Raw genomic sequence first — 13122 nt, 5'->3', positions numbered from 1 at the left:
CTTCGCCGAGCGGCAGTGTTGAAATTAGCCTTAAAGGCCGTCGAGCTCCGACGTTAAAAATCGAGAGTCGAGCCGGTGACTATAAACCCTCCAAGCGGAAGACCGTCGAGCTCCGATGTTAAAAATCGAGAGTAGAGCCGGCGACTATAAACCCTCCGAGCGGAAGACCATCGAGCTCTGACGTTAAAAATCGAGAGTCGAGCCGGCGACTATAAACCCTCCGAGCTGAACACCGTCGAGCTCCGATGTTAAAAATCGAGAGTCGAGCCGGCGACTATAAACCCTCCGAGCCGAAGACCGTCGAGCTCCGACGTTAAAAATCGAGAGTCGAGCCGGCGACTATAAACCCTCCGAGCCGAAGACCGTCGAGCTCCGACGTTAAAAATCGAGAGTCGAGCCGGCGACTATAAACCTTCCGAGCGGAAGACCGTCGAGCTCCGACGTTAAAAATCGAGAGTCGAGCCGGCGACTATAAACCCTCCGAGCGGAAGACCGTCGAGCTCCGACGTTAAAAATCAAGAGTCGAATCGAGAGTCGCGCCGGCGACTATAAACCCTCCGGCCGGAAGACCGTCAAGATAAAGACAGAAGAGGTCGACTTGTGAGTCGTTGTGCCGTTTGGCCAAGTAACCAAAAACACTTGTGAACATCTAGCGAAAATCCTGTTTGCAAAACAGGACATATCAAGTCGAGCGGATGGCATGCATATTGATTAGCAAAAGAAAAAAGCAAATAAGGGGATAGCATATCATTAGAGAAATTAAGGCCGAACGGCCGAATTACAAAAAGTGATAGTTTTTAACCGAGCGGTTGGATTACATATAAACTTCTATTCTAAATAATCGTAGAGATCCGTCGGGATGTTGTTGTGGAGTGTTGCCTGGTCCTGAGCAAGGATAACAGCGGAATCGGGAAGTTGCCCTTTGGACTTTAAGTATTCTGTCGTGGCATTCATGGCAAGTTCAAAGGCCGTGTACATCCGCTCGCAAACTTTCTCCGAAAATTCGGCCGAACGGATGTAATTTTGTCTCAAGGCAGCGACCCGGCCCGGCTCAGCATCCTGATATTCTTTGAGGGCCACTCAGGAGGCCTCGGCAACTGCCTGATGTTCTTGCAAAGCAGCCTCAAGCTTCTTCACTTCGTCCGATCGGGCGGCTTTCTCGCCGGCCAGCTGATCCATCAGCTCCTTAACCCTTTTCTCCAGGCACCGAGCCTCGACGTTCTTTTTCTCCAGATCGGAGATAGCCGTGTTTTCCCGAGTGGTGGCTAGGCTTATTTTTTGATCGAGCGTCTTGACCTATCGCTCAAGCTCGGCCAAAGTGTGGGCCTGATCGGCCGTCTTCTTTTGCTCGGCAGCCAACAAGTCTTGGGCCTTCTTGAGCTCTTTCTGCAGCTCAGAGTAAGAAGGGCCTTGGGAGCCGGACGGACCGCCTGCAGCCTTCAGTCTTCTCAATTCCTCGTCCACCATCGCCAGGCGGTTTGAGACAGCTATCTCCTCTACCCATCTCTGCAATTAATAAGATCATTAAAAGTCGATCGGAAGGAGTGCGTAAAAAACTTCGGAAGAAAACACTTACCCCAGTGGACTGCTGCATGTGGCTGTTGGCCAAATTGCAGAGTGGAATCATCGTGACGCACGCCCGAGCGTCGGCCCACATTTCGGCTAGAGGCCCCTTCATTGTGATGATGTGCTCAGGGGAGGTTGGTCGATCGGCCTCGGGCAGCAATTCTTCGGTCGGGAAGTGAAGTGAGACCCTGACGGTACGGCGCCGACCGGGTGTAGTTTGAGCGGAAGCCGGGGAAGGATCGGAAGCCGGCGCAGAGAATTAGGACAAAATTGTCGAACGCTCTACTCGGCGGGGAGCGGGCGGAAGGGCACTGACTGGAATAGCATCAAGAGGGTCCGCAGACGCATCTAGCTGGGATGGGGTCCGATCGGACGAAATCGCCTCGACCTCTGGAGCCTTGCCGCGAGCAGCTGCGGTGGCCCGTTCGGATGGCTGGACCGCGGACGTGGCCGATCGAAGGGGAGTCTCCACTCAAGGCCTCTTTTGTCGGAGAGTCCGCTCTTCTTCCTGAGCGGAGCCTTCCTCCCGGACGGGAGGCTCTTGGCTAACAGTTGCCCCCACCGCCGGCTCCGGGAGAGAAGCCTGAGCAGCCGACTCCTGTTGAGTCCCGCTTTCCCCTTCATGCGAGCCGACCGGCTCAATGCCGAGCGCCTCCATCTCTTTGGCAGCCACGGCCTCGAGTGCCGCCGCCTTCCTCTTCAGAATACCAGCCATCACCGACTCTATGACAATATTCGCTGCAAGGGAAAAAGGAAAAAATCAGTTAGCAATCAAGGCAAATGTACAAGTAAAATTCTTACCGAAGTCGTTCGGGAGGGGGGTTCTGATCGGACTCAGGCCGAATATGTACATAACCCCCTCCAGAAGGAATTTGTTGATGTCGAACTTCAGACCGGCCAGCATGTTGGCAGCATGAAGATAATCCGATCGAGTCTTGAACCTTTTGCGCTCGGGGGAGATTGGTTGCCCGACTTGCCACTGCGTTCGGAAGGGGGCCCGCTCGGGCATACGAAGGTAGAAGTAGAATTCTTTCCAATGCTTATTGGAAGAAGATAGTTTATTGAAGAAAACTAAACCGGGCCGAGCCTGGAACATATATGTGCCCAGCTCGGACTATTTAGGGTAATAAAACTAATAGAAAACCTCCGGTCGGAGGGGGATGTGGTGGATTTTGAACAAGACGACGACGCCGCATAAAAGGCGGAAAGTGTTGGGAACTAGGCTTCCGAGCGGAATGCCGAAAAAATTACAAACTTCAGCGATGAAGGGATGAATGGGAAATCGCAGACCGGTTGTGAACTGGTCGCGGAAAACACAAAAAGCTCCGCGCGGCGGTTTGTGTGGCCGAGCGGAGGGAGAGGGTTGGATAATTTCAAAATCAGAGGGAATTTCGAAAGAGTCCATCAGAATATCAGCGTCGCGCCGATCGAAACGGGACTCCATGGTAGTATACCATGGGCCGAGGGCTTGGTCTTGAGGTTGAGAAGAACTGGCCATTGTCCGAACGGCAGAGTAAGCGAAAGGCGAAAAAAAAAAGGCCAAAGATAGGGAAGAAGAGGAGGAACAAGACAACGACCAAAGGACGCAAAATCGACAAGAAACACAAGGCTAACAAAGAAAGAAAGAAGAAGAACCTTACAGAGAAGAATGAGGATCGGAGAAGAACGCTGAATCGCCGGAAAAAGGAGAATTGAAGCCACCGGAGCACTGAAACGCCGAAGGAAGCTTCTAGGCACGCGAGAGCAGAAATGCGGCAAAGGCGGAGGAGGCGAAGGCTTTATAGGGTTGAGCCCGAGCGGCCTCCACCATCGGATTCAGGTCGCGAGAACCAGAGCACGCATCGCACCGTCCATTTCAAACCGCCTCGATCCCATCAGAACACCACGCCGCCGCTGTACAATGACGGCAGCATCGCCATGTGGCATTCAGCCACTGGAAAGCATTTAATGAGCGCGTGCTCAACCTTAATGATGGAGATTGGCGAAAACTTCGAAAAGATACCGAGGAATGTTGGCGTTGACTGGCATATTTGCTGCCCCCTTGGGGCCGAGCGGAGGGTAGTCGCATATGGACGTCGCTCGACGCAACTGATGGTCCAGTCAGTCGGACTAATCGCCTCTTTCGACTAGACTTGAAGGGGAGGCAAGTGATCCGGTGGTAAGGACGAGGGACCCCCTTTGAGGCGAGTCAACGCCACGTGGAAGTCAAAAGGTCAAACGATCGACCGAAGAAGGGGGGACACCGGTCTGCCGAATGGGGTCTAAGCAGAATCAAAAACAACCTGACGGGGAAGTCGGGTCTTCGACGCTCATGGGGAACAGGGTAGCCTGGCCGATCGGGTAGCCCGCTTGGCCGAGGCAGAAAGCAGCAATACTATGAACAATCAGCAGAGCACACGACCGGGAATCTCCCGAGCGGACCAGCACCTAAGACCGGCCGAACGTGAGGGGACTGCCGACCGGCCGAACGCTCGGCACGGGGTAAGAAGAGACAAAAGGACAAGGGAACATCTTCTGATAGCGGGTATGTTCAACGACCAGGCCATACGCAGGATCTTACGACAGAGGGTTCCGCTGTCCCATCAGAGAGGTGTTCGGACTGTAGCAGTATGGTGTCAGGCAAGCTCCTCTGACAAGCCCATACTGAGGTATGGTAAGAGGACACGTATTCACCTCGATATGTGTGCATGAGCTTCTCCCTGGCTCTATATAACGGTCCTCATTCTTCACCGGAGGTACGCAATCTCATATATTCGAAGCCACTTCCTAGTTTCCTCTTGCCTAACTTGAGCGTCGGAGGGTCGTCGCCGGGAACCCCTTCCCAGCCCGACTTCTTTGTAGGTTCGCCGGAGCTCCATACAACCGGTCGGAGATCTACGTCAGCAATTCGGAGAGTGCCACGTGCCCAGCGTCCGTTGATTCAGCGTTCGGACAGGATCACTATTTAACTGCGTGGTTGTGTCAGCCAGAGGCTGAAATTGATATAAACTGCGTGGATGTCTGTTTTATTGTTTGTTTATTATTGTTATTATTCAAGCCGCATGTGGCTGAGGTATATGGTGATGTAGTAAAGTTTCATATTGTCCGCCGTACAGGGGAGATGCTGTCGAAATTTCTTCGGACAGGGACTCCTCCGGGGCGTGACATGATTGTCCGATTGTGTGGAGCCCGTTGAGTATGTCTTTTATCCTTGCGTGCAATTGACTGGTGGATTCTCCTTCCTACATGTTAATGTTAAATAATTTATTTAAAAATAAGTCTCTTTTTGTTACCTTTACGTCGTTGGTTCTTTCGTGTAGTTCTATGAGTTTGTCTCTTAGCTCTTTTGTGTTTTCATGTGGGCCGACACGGTTCAAATCCTCCTTTGTTAATCCGCATTGAATTGTGTTGAGGGCCTTGAAGTCGATCTAGGTCCTTCTTGTTGGGGACCGTTGGTGGCCGGCTATCGAAGGGTTGACTAGCACTGCACAAATTAAAAGAAATACCCTTCTCAAACTTTTAAAAGAACACTTGCATATAATTAAATAAAGAAAAAAACTAAATGAAGAGGCTTACGGATTTGACTTGGTTACAACCGAGGAGGTTGTTAATCCAAGGAATGAATCGCACACTAAAGATCTCCTTCGGGCGAAGAAGCCTCTTACAGTAATGACGTACAAAAAATGAGAAGCTAAATTAGACAAGAGAAGCGCACAAGTGTAGAATATGCAATTGCTTGTTGTGTTCTAGCTTCTGGACCAAGGATGTATTTATAGCCTTGGTCGGGGTGCTTGGAGGATTCTAAGCGGCTGGAAGGGGGATAAAATTTTATTCCCTTTGCAACGGATCACGGTCAAACACGATCCGGTCAAAATCGGGTTCCAAGCGTCCGGAATCGCTCCGGGCGCTTGGACTGGTACGAGCGCCCGAAATGGGTCCGAGAGCCTGAACCACTAAAGTCAACTTAGTTAACTTTTGGTCCGGGCCCTCTGCTTCGGTGTTGCTCGCCTTGGTCCGGGTCTTCCGCTATGGCTCTGCTTGCTTAGGTGATTTCAGCCAACCGAAATAAGGCTCACCCGAACCCAATTTCGGTCTTCTCGAGCAACCTTCCGCTATGGCTTCTCGTCCCTCAGAAACGCCGCGCGCTTCCTTCTTGTCCGCCCGCGTACTCTTCCGTAGCACCTCGTCCCTCGAACGCACGGAGCCCGTTGGCTCTCTCCTATGCCTTCCTTCTCACTAGCTGCATCTTTCACTCGACTTCTTGTGCTCTTAATCTCCTGCACACTTAGACACAAGGTTAAAACACCACAGGACCTAACCTAACTTGGTTGATCATATCAAAACATCCTTGGGGTTCTAACAATCTCCCCCTTTTTGATGTGAGCAATCCAAGTTAAGCTAGGGTAAAAAGACATAAAATTATAACAATAAATTCTGCATTAAAGTGCAAATAAAAAAATTGAATTTACCTCCCTCTAGACTTAATCTTTTCCTTCTCCCTCTTTGATCACATAAAAATGGGGTAACAAGAAAAATCTAAGGGTACCAAAAAAACTTGGAAAAAATTTGAAAATTACTTTGTTGTCACAAAAAATTTGCAATAATTTAAAAAATATTTTTAAGATAAATTTTCTAATAGAAAATTTCTAAGTTAAACAACTTTACAAAAAAAATTTGAGAAATTTTTCTAAGAAAAAAAAATTCAACCAGCAAAATATTTTTGATTGACTATTAAAGAAATAATTTTGCTAAGTTTTTGCAAAAGAAATATTTTTAAGAAAAATCTAAGTTTGACATTTCCAAGTAGAAAATATTTGAAATTTTTTCTAAAGCATTAACTGATCCTAATTTAATGCTTTATCAGTTAGTTAATTAAACATTTTATTTCAATATTTTGGCTTCCAGACTGTGGCAAGGTACTAGGCCTTCTTGGTTATTGGATCATCAACCACTTCTGGACAAAGCCTCATATAGAAATTAAACATTTAATTTTCTTTGTTGAAAGCGCTAAATCTAAATTAAGGTTCAAGTTAAACACGACTTTGGAACCCAATATAGGTTCCAACCAATTGGATTAATTAGGTATTTCTTAGGGACATATTTCTTTGAAGTATTTCTAATTTGTCCCTTGTGATATCTAAAATACTAATTTAGATTATTGAATTTTCTATAATTTGTATTAGATGAGCATGCAAGATTTTTTAAGTTATTTATTTCTTTTTGCAAATTATCATTTTCTAATTTTACTTTGTCAAGCTCTTCTAACAGGCAAGATTTAGCTAGAATTAATTTCAAATTTTTAATCTCTTTTTCTAATTTGCAGCAATCTTTAGTTAATATTTTAACAAACTTAAATAATTTATCGGCCGGAACAGATCGTATCTGGCTTACCTTGTTGATCTCGTTATTCGTGGCTCCCCTTAAACTGCTACTTTCTTCCGATGTAGCTCTCTCTTCATCGATGCTCTCGATACTCATTTCAAATGAGCTTGAATCATAGTCCTCGTCTTGATTACTTGTCATTAATGCAAGTCTAGAGAAGGCCTCGACTTCCGATTCGGACGATGTATCATCCTACATCACTTTTAGTGTCTTGAACTTGTTTGTTTGGACAGGCTTCTTTCCTTTGTCCTTGTCCTTGTTCCTTAGCTTGGGGCAGTTATCTTTGACGTGCCCTTCTTCATTGCAGTGGTAGTATCTGATCGTCCTTTTCTTTCTACCCTACAGATGGTTAATTTTACTTGAATTAAACAACTTTTTAAAGCGTCTTACCATCATAACTATTTCCTTGTCGTCAAGAGAAGATTTTGACTCATGTTCGTCTCTCGCTGCCTTGAGGGCGATGTTGTGCTTCGGCTCCTTCATACTTGCTCATATCGATTCATGCACTTCAAACGTAGAAAATAATTCTTCTAAGGTAATATTTTCTAAGTCCTTAGGGATATAAAAAGCATCTACTAGTGAAGTCCATTTCGTATTCATAGGAAATGCATTTAACGCATACCTTAGCGAATCTCGATTACTTACCTTTTCTCCGAGATTTGATAGTCCGGTGATGAGCTCCTTAATCTCGAGTGGAGATGCGCAATTGTTTCATCTTCTTCAAGCTATAGGTTAGTTAGCTGGTTGCAAAGTAAGTCCCGTCTCGCGATCTTGGCTTCGGACGTCCTTTCGTGTAGCTCAAGAAACTTCTCCCAAAGCTCCTTTGTTGAGTCATAGTTGCCGATCTGATTGACTTCTTGTGGTGGAAGGACACTCAGCAGATGGAACTCTGCTTTGTCGTTTGCCACATAGTTGACCTACTCCTTTTTCATCCACTAGTATTTTTCTTTCCCTTCCAGTGCTATAAAATCGAACTCCATTATCAAAAGTAAATCGAAATCTGTTTTGAAAAATACCTGCATTCGCTTTTTCCAGCTGGCGAACTCCCCCTCGAATTTTGGTGGGTATATGCTAGGTCTGACCATCGTCTTTGCTTCAATCGACGGTTAGTCCTCCTAAAACATCCTGGCTTTGATACCACTTGTTGGAGGCCGTTAGTGGTCGGCTATCGAAGTGTTGACTAGCACTGCACAAATTAAAAGAAATACCCTTCTCGAACTTTTAAAAGAACACTTGCATATAATTAAATAAAGAAAGAAACTAAACGAAGAGGCTCACGGATTTGAGTTGGTTACAACCAGGGAGGTTGTTAATCCAAGGAATGAATTGCACATTAAAGATCTTCTTTAGACGGAGAAGTCTCTTACAGTAATGACATACAAAAAATGAGAAGCTAAACTAGACAAGAGAAGCGCACAAGTGTAGAATATGTAATTGCTTGTTGTGTTCTAGTTTCTGAACCAAGACTATATTTATAGCCTTAGTCGGGACGCCTGGAGGGTTCCAGGCACCTTGAAGGGGGATAAAGTATCCCCTTCACAATGGATCGTGGTCAAACGCGATCCAGTCAAAATCGGGTTCCAAGCGCCCGAAATCGCTCCAGGCGCCCGAACTGGTCGGGGCACTCGGACCACTAAAGTCAACTTAGTTGAATTTTTATCCGGGCCCTCTGCTCCGGTGCTGCTCGCCTCGGTTCGGGTCTTCCACTCGTGCTCTACTCGCTTGGGTGATTTCAGCCAACCAAAATAAGGCTCATCTGAACCCAATTTCGGCCTTCTCGGGCAACCTTCCACTCCGGCTTCTCGTCCCTTGGAAATGCCACGTGCTTCCTTCTCGTCCTCCCGTGTACTCTTCCGCAGCACCTCGTCCCTCGGATGCACACTTAGACTCTCTCCCGTGCCGTCCTTCTCGCTAGCTGCGTCTTTCGCTCGACTTCTTGTGCTCTTAAGCTCCTGCACACTTAGACACAAGGTTAAAACACCACAAAACCTAACCTAACTTGGTTGATCACATCAAAACATCCTTGGGGTTTCAACACTTTTCATCATTTCTGGATTCCAATTTTCTAGGTCCATTGAAATTCCGACGTTGTTGATGGGCGCCTTGTATCCTTTGGTGAAGTTGAACCATTGGTCGAAGTCAGTGTTTAGGTATACCCTATCTTCTTCTTCCAATATGAAAAATCATCTTTGTTGAAAAGTGGTGGACGAACGGTGTTGTATTCTTTGTTTTGGGCCATTTAGAACTGAAATAGAAAACTAGAAGAAGGTATCAAGACTTGGTCTTGGATTAGTAGAGTTTTAAGAAAGAGATATCGAGGAACTCGATTGGTGTTGCACCAACTTCGAGTAAAAACCTAACGAGAAGGAATTATTTGAAGAGATAAACTTTTACCAATTCAAATGAAATGCAAAAAACTAAAATCTAAAATTGAAATAATTTCCACCTGGCTTGATTAGTGGTTACACTAAGTCAGAGCAGAACTTGCTCTGATACCACTTGTTGGATCGAGTCGTACGTGAGAGCGGGGGAGGTGAATCACGTGGTTTTGAAAAACTTATCTTTTCTTTTCAAATTTAAAAGCAAAGTACGCAGCGGAGAAAGGAAGTTAGAAAGCAAAGTAAAAGAACAAGCAAACAAATATGCAAACTCGGTCAATTTATTTGGTTTAGAGCCTTCGACGACTCTTACTCCAAGATTCAGGTCCCACGGATCTATCGATAGGTAATTCACTAAAATACCTTTTCCGATACCTCCGGAAAAGGGAATCGAGTTCACAGAAAGACGGAACAAGTGCAACACACTGCACTTATCCTTTTTCAAATAATTAAGTACACAAATTACAAGTTCCTTACCTAATACCTTCGAAGATTATCAGCTTATGCTCAATGTCGGTAGACTCCTTGCCAGTAGTCCGACATAACAATATCATAGCAGAGTCACAGTAGGAAGCCGGAGCAGTCAAAATCTCAAATGGATGTGTAGAAGCTTGTATGGAAGTTGTTGTAGAAGCTTAGATTGAGATGCCCTTATAAAGGCTATGGAAGGCGCCTTCAAAGACCTTGAAGGTGCCTCTAACCCCACAAATTTGATCTCAAACAAACTAGCCCTTATCAACGACGAAGTCTGATTCTTATCCTATGGAAGGCGCCTTCTATGAATTGTGCCAAGGCACCTTCCACTACTTGAAGGCACCTTCCTTAAAAGTGCCTTCCATCCCCTAGAAGGCACCTTGGGTAATATTCACCTGAGGCTTTTTGTGCTCTTCTTGCCCTGCAAAGTGTGTTAATCTAATAAATCAAATAATAACCTACAAGACAAATGTTAGCACAATAATACTAAGTAGTAATTAGACTCTATCTTTTCAAGACCAGGATCTAGTCAAGGTCTCAGTTTAGGGATCCAAAATGGACCTAAACTGGACCAATGCCTACTGTCCCATAATCGGGACGTGTTCTCACTGAGTCACTCTCCTCTAGTGACTTACCTTACTTACCAACTTACAGTCGATTAACAACCTCTTGACCCACCAGGTCTTCGTGCAATTGTCAGGTCCGCAGACGCAACTGGACTTCTGCCGGTTGTCAGGTCCCGCAAACCCAATCAGACTTCCCGCCAAATATCAGGTCGGCCCTTTGATCTATCTGGGCCTTGCACCAACTATCAAGTCCTCAGACCTAGCTAGATTTCAACCTGGTGTCAGGTCCTTTAGACCTGTCAACTCCTACACACTTGGTAAAGAGGTTAGACAAATACCACATCTAACTTTAACCTATTTGTCATATATTAAAATCTTATTATCAATGCAACATGCACCAATAGAATCACCGGTGGCAATTTGGTAGAAATTGGAAAGCCGATATATGTCCAAATCTCTGACAAACAAGTTTTATCTTAAACAAAAGTTATTTAGGCTTAAGATGTTAGAGGACACAGATCAGAGTCAACATTGTTTGAGCAATCTAGGTATCCTAAGTTTTGATGTTTGGGCAAAGGTTTAAGTTAGGTTTATTATTGTACTTGATATGCATTGTGAGTGTGCAGGATACAGGTACAACAAGAAAAGTCCAAGTGTGATCTTGGCAAAGGAGGAAAGTCCAAGGATGAGTCTTGGCGGTGTAAGTCCAAGTATGTAGTCTTGGCAACGCAAGTTCAAGTGTGACTTGGCAATGGATGAAGTCCCGGAGGTGAGGAGCCTCTTGGCAAAGGAAGACCCGACAATAATGACAAGGCCGATGGAAGTTCCAGAAGGCAAGACGTGAAGGATGGGGAGGCATCCGAGGGACGCAAGGCTGATGAAGGAGGCTAGAAGGCTAGGTCTAGATTGGTCGGGTGAGAACGAGTGCTAAGTGAATGTAATCGAGGTAAAATCCTAGAATTAGGGTTTACTGTAGCAGTACTGTAGAAGTACTGTAGCGTTACTATAGCAGTACTGTAGCAGTCGACTGGTGCACTGTAGAGAGCCGTTGGGCTGACACCAGTCGACTGGTGCAAGGACCAGTCGACTGGTAATGGGCAAATCAGCTTACTGATTTGCTCAAAGCTCTATAAGAAGGAGCTTGGGATGGCCGGCCAAGGTGACAAAATTAGACTTGGTTAAAGCGTAATTAGTAGTCACCAAACGTGCTCAAGGTTCTCTTGTGTCCAAGTGTTCTTGGTTGGTGTTATGGTGAGGTTTCTCCACCCACAAGGAGTTGCTTGAGTAGCCGGAGTTTGCCGGGGGTTAATCCACCGAAGGATCGGGATCGTCCACATTACGGACAGCCGTGGAGTAGGAGCAAGTTATCTCCGAACCACATTACATTGACGTGCATTGGTTTGCATTTCCTTTCTTTGTCTTTAGCTTTCATATTCGTATTTAGTTTCATATTATTCCGCTGTGCAACTAACGAATACGTAGGAAGCCATCAATTTGGGTGAGACGCTATCCACCCCTCCCCCCTTCTAGCGGGCACATCAGTCCCAACAAACATATCAACATTTTCAATCAAATTGTAAGTGATCTAAAATGGATTAATGTGAAGATCAAAGGCAAAGATAAGATGCTGATGTTATTGAATTCTCTACCATCATCTCCTACATATGAGAATTTGGTTACTGATGTGGAAAAGGAAACCCTCAAGTTAGAGGAAGTTACAAGTGTTCTTTTGGAATTTCATCGGTGGGAGAAAGATAGTGATGAGACATCTCAAGGTAAAGGGCTCATGGTGAGAGGTTATCAGGAACGTGGTAAGAGCAAAACTCGATATGGGTCAGACAACGATAATAAGGTCTGATCTAAATTGTGAAAGAAGAAGGTGGTCATTTGCTATAAGTGTAAAGTAAATGGTCACTTTAAGAGAGATTGTACATGGTAAAAAAAAGTCAATGTAGAGATTAAAGATGATTCATCAAAGACTGCAAATATAGTGGAAGAAGGAAATTTAGAGAATGACAACATCAATGGTGATATGTTTTATGTTTCACCTAGTTCAAACCAATTGACATATTCTTGGATCCTAGATTCATGATGATGTGGATATGTCTAGAGGACTTAGAAGGAATTAGGAAAAGAAAGAGGGGCAATTTGGTCATATCACTATTTAGGGCGTTAAGGGAAAAAAGAGGACACTGTAGCAAAGGGGAGGGAGCTCGTTTGTTGCTCCACCACTAGCAGGGGAGGCCAAGGCCAACAACTGCTCTTCACGCCGCCACCGTCACCGCCTTCTCTCTCGTTGTCGGCACAACTCTCCTCCCTTTTTCTCCTCTATCTCTCTCTCTCTCTCTCTGTCTCTCCTCTGCGTTTTTCAAGCCACCGTTGCCGCCAAAGAGGAGATGTCCGACTCATTTTTTTGCTGCCACCACAGCAACGCACGGTCGTCAAGCTAACGACACCAAGCTCACACCGCCAAGCATGCACGACTGTCTCCTTTGTCCACATTGACACCACCAAGGAGGTTCGCCTTTCTCGGTTCGGCGCTGCCTCGTCGGAGGGTTCCCCGCAGCTTCACCGTGAGCCTCACAACGAACTCCCCCCTTGCCGCAGCCTCACCAGGAAGCTTACAGCCGACTCGCCCCTCTTCGTCATCGGCTAGTAGCAGCCCCATGTCGGTTACCCCTCATCTCACGGCTAACCTCCTCACCCCTCTCTCGCACAGTCGCCTCCAGTCACCGCCGTCAAGGGTGTTCATGACTGTCGCCTTCTCTTCTCCTTGT

The sequence above is a fragment of the Zingiber officinale genome, chromosome 7A (genome assembly GCF_018446385.1).
Source record: "Zingiber officinale cultivar Zhangliang chromosome 7A, Zo_v1.1, whole genome shotgun sequence".
Classification (NCBI taxonomy): Eukaryota; Viridiplantae; Streptophyta; class Magnoliopsida; order Zingiberales; family Zingiberaceae; genus Zingiber; species Zingiber officinale.
The sequence above is the reverse complement of the archived record's forward strand: the minus strand, read 5'-3'. Positions refer to the sequence as shown.